At 41.0% G+C, this 21,584-nt stretch overlaps 1 non-coding gene across 1 annotated transcript; it reads right to left on the bottom strand.

Annotated features, from left to right (window-relative positions):
• Positions 1-1,757: 1,757 nt before the first annotated feature.
• LOC148677866 (U1 spliceosomal RNA) lies at positions 1,758-1,921 on the bottom strand. Its single transcript, XR_015940197.1, has one exon. It is a non-coding gene; the product is annotated as a U1 spliceosomal RNA (small nuclear RNA).
• Between the last annotated feature and the right edge of the window lie 19,663 nt (positions 1,922-21,584).

Here is a 21,584-nt window from a genome sequence, read left to right on the forward strand (position 1 = left end):
CTATTCATTGTTGGTTTCATTTCACACCTCACCTCACCTATGCTGACTTCACACTACCTGATTGGCCACATTGTCTGTCCCCTGCTCCCGCCTCAGGCCCCTCCTCTCTCCCAGCTTTTGTTCTCCTATGCTACATTACCTTTGCTTACTGCCCTGTCTTTCTCACACTTAAAGAAAGCTCCATGGCCGAAATGTGTTTTCTGTCTTCTCTTCAGCATGGAATAAACCTATTACTTGTTCCTTTGCAGCCTACGCATGCTGACGCAGCTCCCCACCCGAACTACTTCAATTTAATACAAACTATTTTTTTCTTAGCACAGAACTGAGTTTATAAATGTATCAGTTTCAGATGTCATTATCATCTTAAAATAAAGCCAAAAATGTTATATATCTAGATTAAGATATAGAAGTCTTAGACATTTTAGATACAATGAAGAGGTACAATAAATGTATAGTATCTAAAAGCTAGATTTAGTTTTCTGGGCTCATGACCATTTTATTAATACTGAACATTAATATTGTTATAAATACATTTTTATCTGAATGAGAATAATCCAAACTTGCAAAAGATTAGTCATCTTAATCAACACTGTCTTCAAAAACACCATAAGAACAGTAGAAGATAAACATGAACAGTCAATCTGAAATAGTTAATCAATCACAAATACCATTGAAATCCAACTGAGTCACTGTCTGTCATTGCTCACCATAAACATAATAGCTACATTAAATACAGGACTGTTACATTAAAATAAATTGGCTAAAATATCAGATGAACACTGCCATAGAATTATGTTTGCAAAGAAAGATACATGTTCAGTGACAAGAGCAGAATAATGTTCATGTCAAAGACATATGTGAAGCAGTGAATAAAGGAATATACTTCTTATATTGTTATAATCCAAAACACATTTCATGGTGAACTGTTAAACAGGGTACTTGCAGTTTTGCAAGAGTTGCCTAGCAACACCACGGAATACTTCTTCCACAGAAGCAATTAAAGACAAAAGCCCAGAATTTGTCTTTTTTTTTACTGCGAACAGTTTGATGTCAGGCGCATCACGCAGCACGATTCGATGTCGCCCTCTTATATGTAATCTTAATGTCTAGAACACCTTCATTTTAAGATGTGTTACTATGGAATTTTGTTTGACTGGCAGGGAGGTGTATTTTACTACTAATCCTGCCAAATACAGTGCTTACAGATATTTATGGAAGCATTTCTGTGATATAATAATAATTGCTTACACTTATATAGCACTTTTCTGGACACTCCACTCAAAGCGCTTTACAGGTAATGGGGACTCCCCTCCACCACCACCAATGTGCAGCATCGACAGCAGCCATAGTGTGCCAACGCTCACCACACATCAGCTATCAGTGGAGAGCAGAGTAATGTAGCCAATTCATAGAGGGGGATTATTAGGAGGCCATGATTGGTAAGGGCCAATTGGAAATTTGGCCAGGCCTGGGATTTTTAATGACCACAGAGAGTCAGGACCTCGGTTTTTTACATCTCATCCAAAGGACGGCGCCTGTTTACAGTATAGTGTCCCCGTCACTATACTGGGGCATTAGGACCCACATGGACCGCAGGGTGAGCGCCCCCTGCTGGCCCCACTAACACCTCTTCCAGCAGCAACCTTAGTTTTTCCCAGGAGGTTTCCCATCCAGGTACTGACCAGGCTCACACCTGCTTAGCTTCGGTGGGTTGCCAGTTGTGAGTTGCAGGGTGATATGGCTGCTGGCGATAAAATCAGGGGAGAGCGCGAACGCAGTCCCCCACTACCAGAAATTATGCAGTCGAGATTCCCACATTTGGGGAATTCGTAGGGGTCAGCACAGCCGGAGTGCAATGGCCGAGCCTCGCCCTGGGTGAACCTCCTTCTTGATCAAGGTATCTCCCCTGCCAGGTAAGTATCTGTGATCTTACAGTATCTGTAAGATATAAACTGTGATTACTGTAATTAAAAAAGCCTATTTATATAAATATTTCTGATTATATTTAAGGTTTAAGAGCTCAAGTGCTGTATGTATTGTTAAAACATTCTTAATTAAAATCATTAAATGTCTGCTCACAACATGGAGATTTAGGGAAAAAAGACCCTAAGAGTAGTGATGGGACGGGGGGTTAGCCCGGGCTCAGCTGTTCAGGAAAATGCTGGAAAGAAACCTATGCCCTCAGGCCACGGACGTGGGGTGACTTAGTGCCTGGCGGGTCTCAGGACATCTGAAATTCAATGCTGAGCGAAGAGGAAAGTGTGACCCGGAAATATATAGCCTGAGACAGAGACACACTGGAAGGACAAGCAAAGCACAGGAAACTAGGGACAGGACAGAGTAGGAGCACCCTCTAGTTGTAGAGGGCGTGACAATTATATTATCCTTTTACCATGGAAATTCATCCATTGTAAAAAACATTGAATATGTTCTCCTGGAAATGTAACCGTATTTCACAAGATGTCAGCAAATTTAGTAGTTCAGTTAGATACTATCAATGCTAGATAGATACTTTATTAATCCTGTGAGGGAAATTGCAGTGCAACAGCAGCCTGGTACAGTCAACACAGCACAGGGTAAAGAAATACAACAATACAGTCAGTGAGAAATGCAGTAAAATGTAAAAAAATGGAGTATACTGAATTGCACACAGTATAGAAGATGTATTGCACATTATACTGTAAATATATTGCACAGATTCCCAGCATATATTGAACGTCAGTTGTAAACAGGAAAACCAGCTGTAAACAGAGAATTCATGTTTAGTCCAAAAACAGTTCAGTGTTGCTCCTGCCCAGATACACAGTGGATGAGTTGTAAAGTCTTATGGCAGAAGGCCAGAATGACCTTCTGTAGCGCTCCCTGTCACACTGTGGTTGGATCAGCTTATTGCTGAATGCGCTCTTCATTCTCAAAAGCATGTCATAGAGGGGATGGGAGACATTGTCCATGGTGGTCATTAATTTGGACACCATTCTCCTCTCAGCCACTACCTCCAAGGGATCCTGATCAGACCCATTGACAGACTTTCTGTTTTGATGAGCTTGTTAATGTCATGATGACCCACTGAGCAAACAGGTAGATGAACCCTATGTGGTACCTTAGGAGGGCTAGGCGAGAGGCGAAGTCCAAGTCGAGTTCCAAGGTAGTAACAAAAAGGTAGGCGAGTAGGTTTCCAATCCAGAAGAGGGTAAGGCTGAAGTCGTAGTCAAAAGGCAGTTCCATGATTCAAAAGGTGAAGGTCAACGAGAGGTCTTCCAATCCAAAAAGGGCAAGACAGTAGACGTGGTCGAAGGAAAGTTCTAAGGTTCATAACGAGGAGAGAGTAGAATCCAAAAACAAAGGGGAGGTACAGATGCAGCCATTCAAAATGGGTGAGGTATTTCGCGGCATACCCCGGTGGGCGTGTCACAGTATCACGCAGTATCACGCGGTATCACGCGTGTCACGCGTGTCACTTGACTAACTATCCAGCGTCGCCTTGTAAAACCGCCAGGGGGAGCTTAACCTCTCATGTACAGCATTTGAGCCTTTAATTTTGAACTGTGTATTACAGCATGTTAATCATCAGTCATTAAAATGTTGGTATATATTATGAAAGCAAGATTGCTCAGTTGGACAGAAGTACACAACCTACCTTTATCAGAAATATTTATGCATCAAAGCCTTTACTGAAGATATTACTAATAGTATTAATAATGGATGACTTTGGACAAGCTGTATACTCAAAGTATAATTTCTTTAGCACATTTGTACAAGCACTTGGAATCTGTCCAAGCCATACTTTGTCAGGCATTTTGTTTTACTTCAACGGGGCATAAAAACTTCCTTGCTTTTAACAGGGCGTTTCATAATTTCTAGCTACACCTATCATTCAACTAGAGCTTAAAATATCACAAGGAAAAATACACACCGGTATTCCATTTCTCCCTAAACATTGTAAGCTTCGAAGTCTTTAACTAACGTGATACCGGAGTCAACAAGCATACTTTTAGAATTTGATTAAAAGGGAATTTAATATGGAATCGCGTATCTAAAGAATTTAATAACGGTATGATTATATCCGTGTACTGCGGCAGGTCTGTGTAGGGCTGTTTCGCCTGCCTGATCATGCGAGCTGCCTTGTAGCCTACTGGTCTAGGTGCGTGACTACCAACTGGCAGGTTGTGTGTTCGAATCCAGCTGGTGGTGGACTTTTATTTTAACAAACATTTCTTCGAAAAAATAGGTAAGCGATATTATGGACAATCAATTGACTTTTATATTTCAAAATATCGCAACATGATCGATATTTGCGATATTTTGAACATATCTTCCCTTCTGACAGCGGCTCCTGCTTCTATTGTGTGTGTGTGTGTGCAACAGTACATTTTTATAGAGAAATGGAGGCTGGACAATATGCGTTACAATATAAACATTTATATTGATTTAAATCGTGTTCTGATTTAAATCGCAAACGCGTGTTTAATTATGTGTTTTTTAATCATGATCAGGCTAATGCATTTCTACATTTTCTGTATGAACCAGCTTAGAGGTTCATACAGAAAGACAGCTTGTGTTTAAATTGAGTGTAAGGTAATTTATGCTTCTAAAGTCATGGTCAGTATTGTTGTACTGTGCTGTACTGTGTCACATTATTTTATAGCGTTTTTATTGCGTTATTAAATCCGGTGGCGCTGTGTTAGTTTCCTGACTCACATTATTTAAACTGCGACACTGATCATTCATCTCTAAATAAACTTTATTTTATATAGCGTTTTAAGCCAATAGGTAATTAGATTGCTCATAAACCTAATCACTTTTTCTACATAAACACAGCGTGATTGCTCTCTGAAAATGCTTTTCCTTTATTTTTAAAGTAGGCTCAGATTTCAACTATAGATCGTATTATTATAAACTTTCTTGGAAAAATGTATTTTATGTAAACCATGTTTGCTATTAATTCATTTAGGGCTAAAATACGTTCATTGTCTTCTAATCGAGTCGAGTTGACATTGGAAGCCTGCCACACCCGGACCGTTAAACCAACGCATTAGCACGTCAAAGCCCATTGAGCCAGTATTGGCTTTAGTATCCCCCCCTTCTCCCCTCAATTCAATTTAATTCAAGGTGTTTTATTTGCATGACAGATGGGTACAAGCAGTGTTGGGTACTGTATGTATATTGTAACGCTTACGGCAGACAGGCACTGTGTAGGAGCCGACGCACCAGAGCAGCGCCTGCAATTTTTATATTTATAACTTAGTTTTTAAAATTAGTCAAGCAATACGAAGCATCTCCTTTTACTTAGTGCCTGAGCATACTGCAACGCGTGTGAAGCCCATAAACGATATTCATTTTGGAACTTAAACATACAGTATATGGCTGGTCTCGGTACTCTAAAGAAAACATACACACCAGTATTCCATTTCTCCCTAAACATTTTAAGCATCGAAGTCTTTAACTAACACGATACCGGAGTCAACAAGCATACTTTTAGAATTTGATTAAAAGGGAATATAATATGGAATCGCGTATCTCCAGAATTTAAAGACCAGACAATCGCAAACTCGTTTTCAATAAAATTATTTTATTCATTCAGCAGTTTGTGAGAGGGACATCCAGCAGGGAGAGACACACACACCGGTTTTCATTGACAACATTGTTTTTTTTTCAATTCCTCTTGTCTAACAGGAATGTTTTGTTTGTGGACAGACTGTTAGACAAGAGGAAAAGACCGCCTCCTCCTACGAAGCATTTCGTTGATCCGATCACGAATTCTTTTCCAGTCGTACGCAGCAAGGGTTGAGAATCTCCGATTCACCATCGTACTAATGGTTTCCCGGAGATTGCAAGGCACTTTTGCCTCTGGACCCATCGAAATTTACAGACGTGGTCCACCCCCAGTAAATTTCAAAAGTCACAAGATTTCGAAACACGAGGGCGGCGTAGCGGTCGGCTCTTGCTTTCCCGTCTATGCCGATGCACTGCAAGTACAACCCCCCCTCCATCTCCTGGGTGATGGGTAGCAGTTGGACATCTGGGAGAATTATTCGTCCCACTGGCATCTGTGAATTCCGCTGTGCTTCCTGGGGGGAGATAGCCGGCGGGGACAGCATCAACAGATTCCTGCGCGGTGGTGAACTGAGAGGCCGGGATGGAGTGTCCTGAGGCGGTGTGTGCTCTGCAGGCTACGAAGAAATAATGAAAGAAAGAAAAGAAAGAAAATATAATTATCGAACGTGAGACTGTCTTTCTCTGACTTACATTCCCGAATGTCCCCCGCCCCGGTCAACAATCCTAGGAAGAACACGAAACAGCCTGTTAATAAAATTGTTACAATTTTGTTCGGTCAGTTCTTCCTCCCAGAATTTATAGATCTCATCGATCAGTTCCTGCTTTGTGACGGGCTTAGCGGTTTTCCGAATGTAGTCTTTCAACGAATGCCAAACCATTTCTATCGGATTTAGATCTGGGGATTCGGCTGGAGTTTTCACCCAGTTCACTCCTTCTGCTATAAGCCTCGCCCTTGCTGCTGTGTGTTTCGGATCGTTGTCTTGAAAGAGACGGTGCCTTGATCCAAACTGCTCCCTGATATATGGGGCAGCATGCTGTGTGACCACGACTTCCTCGAAGACTACACGGTCCATAATTCCTTCGAAAATAAGAAGTGGTCCCGGGCCTCTTCTAGATATACCCCCCCAGACGTGAACCTTCAGTGGATGCTTGGGCTTTGGCTTGTCCACATGTCTCCCCTTTTTGCAAAATGCCATTGTTGAAAACTGTTCCAGAGCTACTAATAATACCTTGTAATATGCGCTGTAATCGCGTATTTCAGATGAAGTCTGCTGTATTTGCTTACCCTTCGCTCTTTGGAAGCTGGGGCGGCAGAAGCACCCCGTCTCTTCCCGTAAAAGGTCTTGGTCTCCATACTATACTATGGTCGCTGTAGTGCAGGTTCGCAGTTTTTTTTTTTTGTGATGGGAGCTCACCCAATCCCTTGGTGTCTTTTATGCTATATTCACATGTACGGCTAGAGTGTGTTCATTGTCTTCCAATGAAAGGCGGGTGCCTTTTGCCGAAGTCGGGAGACATTGGGGGCTTGCCACACCCGGACTGTTAAACCAACGCATTAGCACGTCAAAGCGCATTGAGGACCCGGGCGCAATAGTTGTTTTGTCCCTTGATTTACTGATCTGCATTAATTAAATCTTGTCAGTCAGGTCTTTTTTTCTCTATTTCAATTGTCATTTACACATGCACGACTTTAAAAGCTAGCAAGACAGGTTTCGATTCACATTAGCTGGCGAGCCTTGTTAAAAAAAACAATGACAATGTAACATGCCACTGTTTGTTCATGAACAAAGTTATACTGAGACTTCCTTAGATACGCGATTAAAAAATAAATAAAAATTTGAATCTCCTGCGGAACACATTCCATAAGAATCAGTGGTTCTACAACATATATCGCCTTTAAAGGTGGCTTCTCAAAACGCTTTACGGGATAAAAACAACCAGAACAGCAGCAACAACAATATTGTATTTCATTGCACTTTGAAAATTGCATTTGAGCACGGTTTTTGACTTTCTTAAAATTGCATTTTGGGCGCGGACAGCACATACAAGGGTTAATGAACTGCGCCAAGAAATTTAAAATAGTTTTCTTTAGGTGTGAGGGTAGGAGTGGACCGCAGCAGGCATAATCAGCAAACCAGGAAAACAAAGAACAGGACAGGTGAGATGTGTATCCAGAAAGCGAGTGATCAGAAAAAGGAAATGGTGTAACGCCCAGGTTTTCGACCCAATTGTTTTAACTTGCTAATGCATCAGACACATTTCCTGGCGTATTGTGTTTTAAATAAAATTGGAGTGTCTTTCCCTGGCATTAGCTCATCGGTATGGTGTAAGTTTTATCTGTACCATACCATACAGTATATAGGTACAGAATTCAAGCTGCACCACTGTATCGCTTTGGTAAGGGGACGGACAATGACCAAAATCACGAAGACTCTCTCACACCAAATAATGAGGATGAAAAGAAATGGGAAGTCAACACGGGACATTGTACAGCAGTTGGCTTGGATGGACATCTTCGTTTCTGAAAGCACAGTGAGACGGCATTATAAAGGGGAGAGGAGGCAAAGAGAATCTAAACCGAGGACGATTCAAAGGTAAATAAATTTCTAAAAATACTTTTCTTGCATGTAAATACAACTAGCTGACAACAGTAGCTCTGGAACAGTTTTCAACAATGGCATTTTGCAAAAAGGGGAGACATGTGGACAAGCCAAAGCCCAAGCATCCACTGAAGGTTCAAGTCTGGGGGGGTATATCTAGAAGAGGCCCGGGACCACTTCTTATTTTCGAAGGAATTATGGACCGTGTATTCTTCGAGGAAGTCGTGGTCACACAGCATGCTGCCCCATATATCAGGGAGCAGTTTGGATCAAGGCACCGTCTCTTTCAAGACAACGATCCGAAACACACAGCAGCAAGGGCGAGGCTTATAGCAGAAGGAGTGAACTGGGTGAAAACTCCAGCCGAATCCCCAGATCTAAATCCGATAGAAATGGTTTGGCATTCGTTGAAAGACTACATTCGGAAAACCGCTAAGCCCGTCACAAAGCAGGAACTGATCGATGAGATCTATAAATTCTGGGAGGAAGAACTGACCGAACAAAATTGTAACAATTTTATTAACAGGCTGTTTCGTGTTCTTCCTAGGATTGTTGACCGGGGCGGGGGACATTCGGGAATGTAAGTCAGAGAAAGACAGTCTCACGTTCGATAATTATATTTTCTTTCTTTTCTTTCTTTCATTATTTCTTCGTAGCCTGCAGAGCACACACCGCCTCAGGACACTCCATCCCGGCCTCTCAGTTCACCACCGCGCAGGAATCTGTTGATGCTGTCCCCGCCGGCTATCTCCCCCCAGGAAGCACAGCGGAATTCACAGATGCCAGTGGGACGAATAATTCTCCCAGATGTCCAACTGCTACCCATCACCCAGGAGATGGAGGGGGGGTTGTACTTGCAGTGCATCGGCATAGACGGGAAAGCAAGAGCCGACCGCTACGCCGCCCTCGTGTTTCGAAATCTTGTGACTTTTGAAATTTACTGGGGGTGGACCACGTCTGTAAATTTCGATGGGTCCAGAGGCAAAAGTGCCTTGCAATCTCCGGGAAACCATTAGTACGATGGTGAATCGGAGATTCTCAACCCTTGCTGCGTACGACTGGAAAAGAATTCGTGATCGGATCAACGAAATGCTTCGTAGGAGGAGGCGGTCTTTTCCTCTTGTCTAACAGTCTGTCCACAAACAAAACATTCCTGTTAGACAAGAGGAATTGAAAAAAAAACAATGTTGTCAATGAAAACCGGTGTGTGTGTCTCTCCCTGCTGGATGTCCCTCTCACAAACTGCTGAATGAATAAAATAATTTTATTGAAAACGAGTTTGCGATTGTCTGGTCTTTAAATTCTGGAGATACGCGATTCCATATTATATTCCCTTTTAATCAAATTCTAAAAGTATGCTTGTTGACTCCGGTATCGCGTTAGTTAAAGACTTCGATGCTTAAAATGTTTAGGGAGAAATAGAATACTGGTGTGTATGTTTTCTTTAAAGTACCGAGACCAGCCATATACTGTATGTTTAAGTTCCAAAATTAATATCGTTTATGGGCTTCACACGCGTTGCAGTATGCTCAGGCACTAAGTAAAAGGAGATGCTTCGTATTGCTTGACTAATTTTAAAAACTAAGTTATAAATATAAAAATTGCAGGCGCTGCTCTGGTGCGTCGACTCCTACACAGTGCCTGTCTGCCGTAAGCGTTACAATATAGATACAGTACCCAACACTGCTTGTACCCATCTGTCATGCAAATAAAACACCTTGAATTGAATTGAATTGAGGGGAGAAGGGGGGGATACTAAAGCCAATACTGGCTCAATGGGCTTTGACGTGCTAATGCGTTGGTTTAACGGTCCGGGTGTGGCAGGCTTCCAATGTCAACTCGACTCGATTAGAAGACAATGAACGTATTTTAGCCCTAAATGAATTAATAGCAAACATGGTTTACATAAAATACATTTTTCCAAGAAAGTTTATAATAATACGATCTATAGTTGAAATCTGAGCCTACTTTAAAAATAAAGGAAAAGCATTTTCAGAGAGCAATCACGCTGTGTTTATGTAGAAAAAGTGATTAGGTTTATGAGCAATCTAATTACCTATTGGCTTAAAACGCTATATAAAATAAAGTTTATTTAGAGATGAATGATCAGTGTCGCAGTTTAAATAATGTGAGTCAGGAAACTAACACAGCGCCACCGGATTTAATAACGCAATAAAAACGCTATAAAATAATGTGACACAGTACAGCACAGTACAACAATACTGACCATGACTTTAGAAGCATAAATTACCTTACACTCAATTTAAACACAAGCTGTCTTTCTGTATGAACCTCTAAGCTGGTTCATACAGAAAATGTAGAAATGCATTAGCCTGATCATGATTAAAAAACACATAATTAAACACGCGTTTGCGATTTAAATCAGAACACGATTTAAATCAATATAAATGTTTATATTGTAACGCATATTGTCCAGCCTCCATTTCTCTATAAAAATTTACTGTTGCACACACACACACACAATAGAAGCAGGAGCCGCTGTCAGAAGGGAAGATATGTTCAAAATATCGCAAATATCGATCATGTTGCGATATTTTGAAATATAAAAGTCAATTGATTGTCCATAATATCGCTTACCTATTTTTTCGAAGAAATGTTTGTTAAAATAAAAGTCCAGCACCAGCTGGATTTGAACACACAACCTGCCAGTTGGTAGTCACGCACCTAGACCAGTAGGCTACAAGACAGCTCGCATGCTCAGGCAGGCGAAACAGCCCTACACAGACCTGCTGCAGTACACGGATATAATCATACCGTTATTAAATTCTTTAGATACGCGATTCCATATTATATTCCCTATTAATCAAATTCTAAAAGTATGCTTGTTGACTCCGGTATCACGTTAGTTAAAGACTTCGAAGCTTACAATGTTTAGGGAGAATTGGAATACTGGTGTGTATTTTTTTCTTTAAAGTACCAAGACCAGCCATATACTGTATGTTTACGTTCCAAAATTAATATCGTTTATGGCCTTCACACACGTTACAGTATGCTCCTATTCTTTTTATGCTCAGCTACTAAGATTTCCCTTCAGTGGTAAAATTCAATATCTACAACGGGCACAGTAAAGACGTTTACAGTAAGTCTTTCTACGACAGACCAACGGACCACGAGTGCCCCTGTCGGTCAACCAATCACGTACCGCGGTATCGCGTGTCATCATACCTGCGGTATCTGTACTGCGGTGTCTGTATTGCGCACTTTGAATGGCTGCATCTGTAGGAGCTCCAAAAATATGACCAATACCAGGCGAGGAATAGAGGTTTCTGGAGGGTTTAAGTATTGTGTGAGGGAGAAGGTGCACTGATTGATGGAGTGACGTGGTTGGCTGATTGGCAGGAGATTTAGCAGAAGTGCGCTTCCATGTGAGAATGTGGTGGGATGAAGGCGTAACAGTTAAACATGTTAGCATCCCCTGCTCTAATCCCAGAGCCCCAGCACACCACTGTGTAGAAAGAAAAGATGAAGAGGTGGGTGATAGTCTTTCTTGTCACTGTGTCTTGTTTCTCCCTCTCTCCTTCTGTTTTGTCTGCTCTATTCTCTTACCTATTCTGTCTTTGTCTTTTATGCTCTATTCTGTCTTTTGAAACCTCTAATGATTTACCAAGCAGTTCATTTACCTTAAAACTCCTTCCCTTCATCTGTGTTCACCTGCTCTTGACTCACCTGTAACTAGGCAAACAACTTAAATGATAGCCATTGTTTGGATAAGATTTTATTCCCCTCTTGGACATGGTGTGCCAAACAAAAGGCATCAGCTGAGAGTTAGTGTGTTGAAAGTCGTCTTTGTTTCGTATGCATATGAAAGTCTTACTTTCTTACTTACACAAGACTTAAAAGACAATGTTTAAAGTGCTGTTTTATATAGTGAAACAAACAATACAAGATACACTCCCACATGACTCTCTACTTGCATTGTGGCTATATACTGTATGGTCATTACAAAGCTGACCAGTACATATATTTTCTTTACTGCCAGCTTGCGTGACAAACAGCCCCTTCTGCTGAATAGACCATTTGTTCCAGGAGGATCACTCGGTCATTTCCAGGAGAACTATGCCAGCTATGCGTAAAGACACTATGTGGCTATGTTATCTTTTGAGACCAGACATCCTGAGCCGGATTTAGTAAAATATAAGTAAAAAGATACATAGTTAACAAGATATATTACAAACATTTAGTAAAAACTTTTAGTTAATTGCCTCAGTCCCCCCTTCAGAAAATATTGCAATTAGCCCATTGTTTTTTAAATGTATCCTGTGATTACTGATGAATTCTTTATGGGATAATTTTGTGATTCTTTATGGTGTCCTAAATGAGTGATCAGGACTGAGTAGTGGCTTTAGTGCAGAGTGATTTAATAAGTTAGTATGAAAATTATTACAAACGGTACCAATTCTACTTTGCATCAGCATGCCCCCCTATGACCCCGAATACAGACTTCAGCCAGCTCACTATCCCCCAATCATCTGGGTTGTATTTATGATACTTTTGTCCTTCATCAAAGATATGCTGTACTAGGTCTGTATCGTGCTTGGAACATTCAGTTCCGATCACGCCACATGTTCCTCCTTGAGCTGCTAACAAATAATCTAGAGCCAACCTATTCTGCATAGCTACCATTTCATCATTTACTGCCTTAAGTCTGTCTGAAGTCTCGTTAGCTAATTTTTCCAATGAGGCAGCCATGTTAATGACTTCCCTTGCTAATTTGTCAGTACCATACCAAGGTAACGCTATAGCCAAGAAGCGTTCCGTCTCGGTAATAGCCCTAGGATATATTCTGGAGTGATTTGGAGAGAATGGGCTGTGTGTCTGTATTCACTCATGCGGTACTCCAAAGCCTAAATAAGAAATCCCCTTCCATTTAATAGGTAGCCAAGGGTATGCATTATTCTTTCAATTCCACCAGTTATCGTTCTGTTGAACAGTAGGCAAATAAAAGTTGGATAAGTTGGTATGTGTAACATCATGGTCCCTTAACCATTTAAAAAAAATTACAAATGAAGGATCATTACAACCCCACCATTTTATATTACTTATGTTGGCCAGTTTCAACAAAGCCCCCAAATAGTCTAATAAATTGTAAGGCATGTGAATGAGATGAACCCACCCCTCTTATATACCTGGGGCTAAACACACCCAACATGAACTCTTGTTAAAGTTTTTAGCCAGCTGGTAAGAGAGATCCAAGAATGTATTAACGTCATGCTCTACAATGTCCATGCGGTGCTGTGCATGAGGTTCCAAGACATCCCCCCTAGTTACACTTATTAAGCACAGCAATATCAACATTTCATCAATCTCCTGCAGGTTGCTGTGCGCATCAACAATGAGATGAGTGAATCCACCAGTCCCGTCCTTCTATTGGAACTGCTGAATCGGTAGTTAAGAGCACTTGGAAGGAGCCCTCCTAATACGGTTGTAGTGTCTAAGATGGGATATCCTTTATCCAGACGCACTCTCCTAGAATCAGATCATGTCCTCTTTCGGATGGTGGTCCCCAGGCTTCTGACACCTGCATCCTGGCACCTTGTTCTGCTTCTGTCAAGAGTTGTTAGTAAACTAATGAAAGTCAAATGCCTATGAAAGTCCCTTTGGATAAGTCTGGTGTGTCTGGTAGCCTCATGGGACGTCCAGTGATCACCTAAAAAGGACTTAAACTGATAGAGCAGTTAGTGCCTGCCTTGATACTTCACAACACAGGTGACAGTGCATCCACCCATTGAATTCCCTTTGAGTGATAGCGCGTGAGCTTATTTTTCAGAGTTCTGTTCATCCGTTTAACACAGCTTGACACACTTTTCCAGTGAAGTGTGTTCCCTGGCGTAAGTGGCAAAGCCAACTCCTGCCCAATTCTGTATGAATCGTTGAACCATTTGCTTCTCCCTAGGGTGCTGCCTCACAACAAAAGGCATCAATGACTTTGGGCATACCAAACGGACCATCTTTTTGGCACTGCCACAAACCATTTTCCCCAAAACTTATGTTTCTCTCCAACCATGCCCATTTTTCCCTCTTTCTTTCTGAAGCTCCTTAATTTGATTCTACTGAAAGGCCAATGATCTCAAATACATGTCTGGTTCTTTGATCTGGCCACCTGTATTTCATGGCAGCTTGCCTGGTTGCCTCTTCTTCTGAAGCATTTCCCTTGGCCATCAAGGAGTCATCCGTGTTATGACCTTTACATTTTACCACAACTACTTGTTTTGGAAGAGACAGAGTTTCCAATAACTCTGACACTAGCTTAGGGTTTTTGACCAGAGTCCTGGTAGCTGTCAAGAAGTCCCTGTTTTTCCATAATTTCCCAAAGTCATGACAGACTCCAAAAAAATACCATGAGTTCATATCAATAGTTACAATTTGATCTTTTGCATATTTACAAGCTTCTATGAGTGCCTTGAGCTCGGCCTGCTGGTCTAACACTAGATTATTCATAGCCTGCACAGTCCTTAAACACAGAACCCACCCCTTAGCCACTGCATCAAGGGGTCCTGAATAACCCACCAGGCAATGCCTACTGTCCATGCTCCTGCGCCACCAGAGCAGCCCAGAACCAATTTCTTTAACTTATAAACAGACATAAAAACAGTTGATCCGTCTGAGGGAATCCATCCAATGGCCATTTTCTGCAAATGAGCTTGTTTCAAATCATTAAAAGCAGTTTCTGCTGCAGGGGTCAAGGCAATTTTGTCCTTAGACTGCACTACTGCAGACTGCACCTTAAGCAAGTCCGTCACCAGTTAAGCTCGTTCTGAGAAGGAATCCACCCAGGCTCTGTTAAAATTACACAGACCCAGAAATCATTGCAATTCCTTCACAATCTTTGGTACTGGATACCCTCGGATAGCCTGTGATCTATGCTCAGTGAGTTCCCTTTGTCCTTTACTAATCTTTGTCTCAGATATATCACAGTTTCCAAACAAATTTGTACTTTATAACTGGCCTTATGTCCTTTCTTTGTCAGAATATCTAATACTTGAAGTAGCTCGGCCTTATGGATTCCCTCGTCAGGGGAAACAATCAGAATATCATTAACAGGTGTCCCCCACCCACATCTATATTTGAAACTGTACAGTGCTTCCCATACATATTTTAACAGCTTGAGTCTCTTTTAAACAAACCCTTTGCCACCACTATCCCTGTAGCCTCCTGCCACCCGTTGGAAAATGTATCACACCTTTTGGTGTTTTAGTCGATAGGCAAGACAATTGTGATCTTGTGTCCCACAATAGAGGAACTTGGACACCATTTACTGCACAATGTATAATTAGTTCTTTTGTACTTAAATCTTGAGATAAGATTTTAGGGAGGCTACAATGGGGCTTCCTAGTTTAAATCTATTGTTTCACGCAAGGCTCTTTCAGTTTCTGACAGGTTCTTTAAGTGTGAAATCAAGCCTTTTTCAGTTTCTCCAAAATCCCCCCAACTTACCTTGCTTGAATTGGCCCCCCTCGACCTGCCAACCAGGGGGGGCCATCTGAAACGCACGTACTTTAGCCTACATGCCCCACTCCCCTTTGCTCGCTTTTCTACTCAATCGCTAAAACTTCATATTGTCATCCTCCACGATATCAGGATATCAGTGCAGCTGTAGCCTCTTAGCTATGTCTGGTTTAGCCAATTCATATTAAACTGTTTTATTACTATGGACGTATCTTCATTAACCTCTTCATCGTTTGCTAAACCTGAGTAATCAACCCACAACGTAACAAACCTCTCTATAAAATCTGACACATCCTCACTCTCTTTCTGTTGACATTCTATAACTTTCTTCCAGTTTGTCCTGGGTAGGTCGTATTCTTTCAGAAACTTCCACACCATGCTCCACCCCTCTTCTTCATTTTTTTTTGCTTCATATGTTCGCAACGCGCCATCCCACTTTTCTCCTACCCTCTTTAGAATTATAGCTGCCTCTACAGGTTTAATACTAGATGTATCTTTAAATTCCTGTAGAGCACTCCATGTCTGCTGCATCCCTGCCTTAGGGTGAGGTACCTCCTTAGCCCAGCAATCTACATCCTCAAGCTTGGGTTTATATGTTTTAACCCCTCCCCCATCTTCTGATACTTGCTGACTACTGCTACCTTCCCTTGCTACCTCTTCGTCTTCCTTTTATGAAAAGGATACATCCTCTTGAGAAAGGCGATCCTTGTAATCCGTTATCTACCTTATCCTTTCTTCCCGCGAATATATTTTTCCCGACGAAGGTGGCTCAGATCCGTCTATATCCTGATCATACCATGTGTCACCCCAATCGAATTCCCCATCAGGATAAGGCCAATCTGGGTATTTATCCCAGCCCTCATTTTTTCCCTGCAAGGGTTTTAGATCTGGATATGGTTTAGGTACTACACCGGCATTACGACACTTTTCCAATTCTTTTTTTTCAGGTTTTCAACTTCCTCCTTAAAATCTCTGAGATATTTGTCGGTTTTCTCGTTATTAATGAATAAGATCACATTTCTCTCAGCCATTGCTTTAAGTTTTTCTGTAAAGGACTTCTCACTCTTGTCCCATTTTGTTATTTCAATACTATTTTTGTGGGGCTCTTAGATGTTTCCCTAAAACAAGACCTGTTTCTGTTTGTTTGTTCTTACTCCAGTGTTCATACACTGTCCTGTATTCTTGTTCAGACCATATACTGTCTGATAATCTATATATTTTTTTTAGTTTTGGTTCCCATTCACCAGGTTTCTTTCTTTCTGTTATCTAGTTAGAGACCTCTACTAACTTGTCCTCAAACCATCCCATTCTGTCTAACTTTCGCCTCCCACGTGTTCAAAGCCTTCTGGCTAAACAACTGAACCACGCGGACCAAGCTCTTATCCTTAGCTGTAACGAACCGAGTCACCATCCCCGGCTCCCCTGCAAGTACAGTCCGAGTTACCACCCTTGGCCGTACTGCATCCGTGACTCAGGAGACAACACCAGAGACCACGGCTGACAAGAAAGAACACAGCCTATAGCACTTACTGTTCTTATCTATACCTAACTTCAATGCAAAAGCATCCACACACCAGGTGGCTCTGTCCTGGGTTTACTGCACTGGACTGGTGGAATGCTATCAAGACAATTCCTCTATCTTGACCCGACCAACAAAAGTTTTGTGCACCAGGTGTCTCAGTCCTGAGTTTATCGCACAAAACGGGCAGGACGCTATCAGAGACAATTCCTTTATCTCGACCCGATCTACAAAGTGTCATGCACCAGGTGCCTCGGTCCTGGGTTTACCACACAGAATGGGCAGAATGTTATCAGGACATTCCAGACATTCACACACACACACCTCAGCTCTTTACATTCTTTTGTACTGACTGCAGTTCAGGAAATTCCTTTAGAAGCCTTGGAGAGGAGAAGGACTTTTATCAACGGTCCTTAGCTCTTCAAAGTAGCGGCGCCTTGATTTTCCCCTCCACCGGTCCGTCGGAGTTCCGTTACTGAGAGTACCCTATTCGCAGCATTACAATTGTTGTGCCAAACAAAGGGCATCAGCTGAGAGTTTGTGTGTTGAAAGTCGTCTTTATTTCATATGCATATGAAAGTCTTTCTTTTAAGACTTAAAAGACAAGGTTTACAGTGTTCTTTTATATAGTGAAACAAACAAAACAAGATACACTCTCACATGACTCACTGCTTGCATTGTGGCTATATATGGTCATTCTAGAAAGCTAACCAGTGTATATATTTTTTCTCTACTGCCAGCTTGTGTGACAAGCAGCCCCTTCTGCTGAATAGACCATTTGTTCCAGGAGGGTCGCTCAGTCATTTCCCCGAGAATTATGCCTTTTGATTAAGACAACACTTTTTCAATCAGGATCAGAATTCTTTACTCTATGGGCTCCCTAACTCTCTTCTCAATAAGTTGTGATATGTTCAAAACTCTTCAGCTAGACTACTGATTCACACCAGATCCTGGCAGCATAACACTGTTATACTTAAACCTCTACTGGTTGCTTGTAAAGTCACATATTCAATATAAGATCTTGTTAGTTTCAAGGCTCTAAACAATCTGACTCCATCATAGATTTCTGAACTCCTCCATGTTTACACTTCCTCCCGTAGACTCCGTTCAGTTGAGGCTGGTCCTCTACTCACGTACCCAGAACTAAATCACAGACGTTTTGTGACCATGCCTTTTCATAGCTGCTCCAGTGCTGTGGAATGACCTTCTTCTGACTCTTTGAGAGACAACTTCTTTAACTCTCTTCAAATCTAAGCTTAAAACTTATGTTTTTACCAAGGTCTATGTCTGATTGCCTACATCTGTAAAAACCTCTATGCTCTTGTTTATTTTTCTTCTTCATTTACTTTTTATTGTGTTGTTTTTGTCATTTTCTTTATTTACTATGTACAGCACCCTTGGGTTTGAAGATTTCTTTATAAATAAAAGTTATTTTTATAAAACATCAATGGTTTGAAATCTCTACATATTTTCCTCACAAAGTTATTGAATCTGAAACATTGTGTCTAAAAAAATAGGCATTTAAATGATAAAGTGAAAGTTGTGAAAAGATCACAAATGTCCCTCAACAAAATGCAAGAAGTTTGATATCACTAGCTGACTCTATTAAGATGTTATTGAAGTTCCAAAAAATATAATTGAGAAAATATCAAACTTTCAAGCCAAATTTACTGTGGTACATTTCACAATTCCGAACATCCATCCACTGAAACACTGAAATATCTGTGTAGCTGGTATCTAAGTTGTGTGATTGATTCAGAAAAGAAAACATCAGTCCTGATGACCTCCAACACTGGAGATCCAGCAGCCATATCACCCTGCAAATTACAACTGGCAACTCACTAAAGCTAAACAGGTGCGAGCCTGGCCAGTACCTAGATAATAATAATTATAATAATTGCTTACACTTATATAGCGCTTTTCTGGACACTCCACTCAAAGCACTTTACAGGTAATGGGGACCCCCACCACCACCAATGTGCAGCATCCACCTGGATGATGCAATGGCAGCCATAGTGCGCTAGAATGCTCAACACACATCAGCTAGCATTGGAGAGGAGAACAGAGTAATGAAGCCAATTCATAGATGGGGATTATTAGGAGGCCATGATTGGTAAGGGCCAATGGGAAATTTGGCCAGGACACCGGGGTTACACCCCTACTCTTTTCAAGAGATGCCCTGAGATTTTTAATGACCACAGAGAGTCAGGACCTCGGTTTTACTTCTCATCCAAAGGACGGCGCCTGTTTACAGTATAGTGTCCCCATCGCTATACTGGGGCATTAGGACCCACATAGACCGCAGGGTGAGCGCCCCCTGCTGGCCCCACTAACACCTCTCTAACACCAGCAGCAACCTTAGTTTTTCCCAGGAGGTCTCACAACTGCTTAGCTTCAGTGGTTGCCAGTTGTGAGCAGATGGGTGACCTCCTGGGAAAGCTAAGGTGTATGCTGAAAGAGTTTGTTAGTGAGATGAGTAAGGATGTAGGGAGCACTTACCCTGTGTAGGTCTTAATGACCCTGTATAGTGATGGGGACACTATACTTTAAAAAAGCCCCATTCTTCAGATGAGATGAGAGTAAAACTGAAGTCTTGAATCTCTGTGTTCATTAAAAATCCCAGGGTATTTCTCTAAAAGTAGGCTGGGCAATTTTTAAAAAGAAATAAAAAATGAAATATAATGATGTTTTCCTGCTTAACTTAGACATTGCACAACTTTAAAACATATAAAAACAGGTTTCGAGAGTTAAAAACCACTTTTTATGCATGAAAAATTGATTTTTATTCCTCGTGATCAGCTCAGAATCTCTGTGTATGCTGTAAGGTTTTTACTTCTTAATTAAACCTTTAAAATACACGAATTTCATAAATACACCACACGTTTCGAAGAGAAAAAATCCCATTCTTTTCTCTTCCTGTTGTGTGAAACTGATCAGCAGGTCTTTTTTTCCCAATCAGAGGCTCTGAAAATAGCGTACCGCCCACTGCGCTCCATCAGAGTTGCGGTGCGGCACCGAGAGAGGGAGGAGGCGCGGAGCTCAGCAGTACAGAACGAATGTTCTGCTGCCTGGAGCGCTTATGGCCGCAATCACGTATGCATTTATAACTTAGTTTTTAAAATTAATCAAGCAATACGAAGCATCCCTTTTTACTTTTAAGTCACTTAATTATCATTAAGCACAGCTTTCTCACCACTTAGACTACTTTTTGATACCATCCTTAGACAAAGCAGAAACTTCTGTTCTGTCTAATGACATTACAAGTGGAAAGATTACAGATTTTAATCGTCTTTAATTTTGTTACGTTATACATTTTAGAAACGTTTCATCCATACAAACGCCACAAAACTATTCTCGATTGTATTTCTGAATGGTATGTTACACTAAGTTCACTGTTTTAAATACATCAAATTAAGAAAGTTAGGTGTTAGCATAAACTATTAGCAATCAATAATATTAAATTTAGCACTGTAATAAGTTGTTGCACTTTCCCCCACATCTTGTAAAAATATATTTTCATTGTTCAAATATACATTAAATCTGACTATCATATACAAAATAAAAAATACAAAACTAAAGAAAAAATAGGGTTAAATATAATTCAAAATATTTTGCTAACAATGTTAACTGTTTATTAATAATAAAATGTATTAACTAAGGAGTAGGATGGCACAGTGGTTAGTATGCTTTTTGTTTTGTTTCTTTTTCATAAATACAACAGTAGTACCTAATGTCTCAGTGGCTTTCAAAATTAAATTATGCATGCAAACCTGTGAACTAGAAAGATAACTAAGATATCCATCTATTTATAATGGTGGCGAAGTGGTTAGCATTGCTATCTTGCAGCACTGGGGTCCTAGGTTCAATTCCAGCCATCCTGTGTGTGTGGGGTTTGCATGTTCTCTCTGGGTTACATGGTTTTTCTCCATATGTGTGATATGACTCCCTCTCGCACTCCAAAACATACTGGTAAGTTAATTGGTTTATGGGAAAACTGGCCCTGGTGTGTGTGTGTGTTTGTGTCTGTCTGTCCTGTGATGGATTGGCGCTATGTCCAGGGTGTATTCTGCCTTGTGTCCACTGCTTACTGGGATAGGCTCCAAATCCTCTGTACTGGATAAAGAGATTAGAAATGGATGGAAGTAAAGGCACTGTGTGGATGGAACTATACACAGTGTTAGAAACCCACTATGAAATGGCAGCATCTCACTGAGAATAAAATATTTTATAGTGTTGGCTTAAGGAAAGAGCCTTTCCACCTCTCTTGCACATCAGTATCCATACCTAGTTATTTAAACAAATTGCCTCTAATTATAAACATCTTAATATGCTGGCTCTGTGGATCCACATCAGCTATGTTTGCCCATTCCTTCAATTCATGTGCATCCAACACACAGTTCAATGCTAGCAACTACACAAAATCTAAAATACAATCCTCATTT

Source organism: Lepisosteus platostomus, chromosome 1 (assembly GCF_059453375.1).
Source record: "Lepisosteus platostomus isolate fLepPlt1 chromosome 1, fLepPlt1.hap1, whole genome shotgun sequence".
Taxonomy (NCBI): Eukaryota; Metazoa; Chordata; class Actinopteri; order Semionotiformes; family Lepisosteidae; genus Lepisosteus; species Lepisosteus platostomus.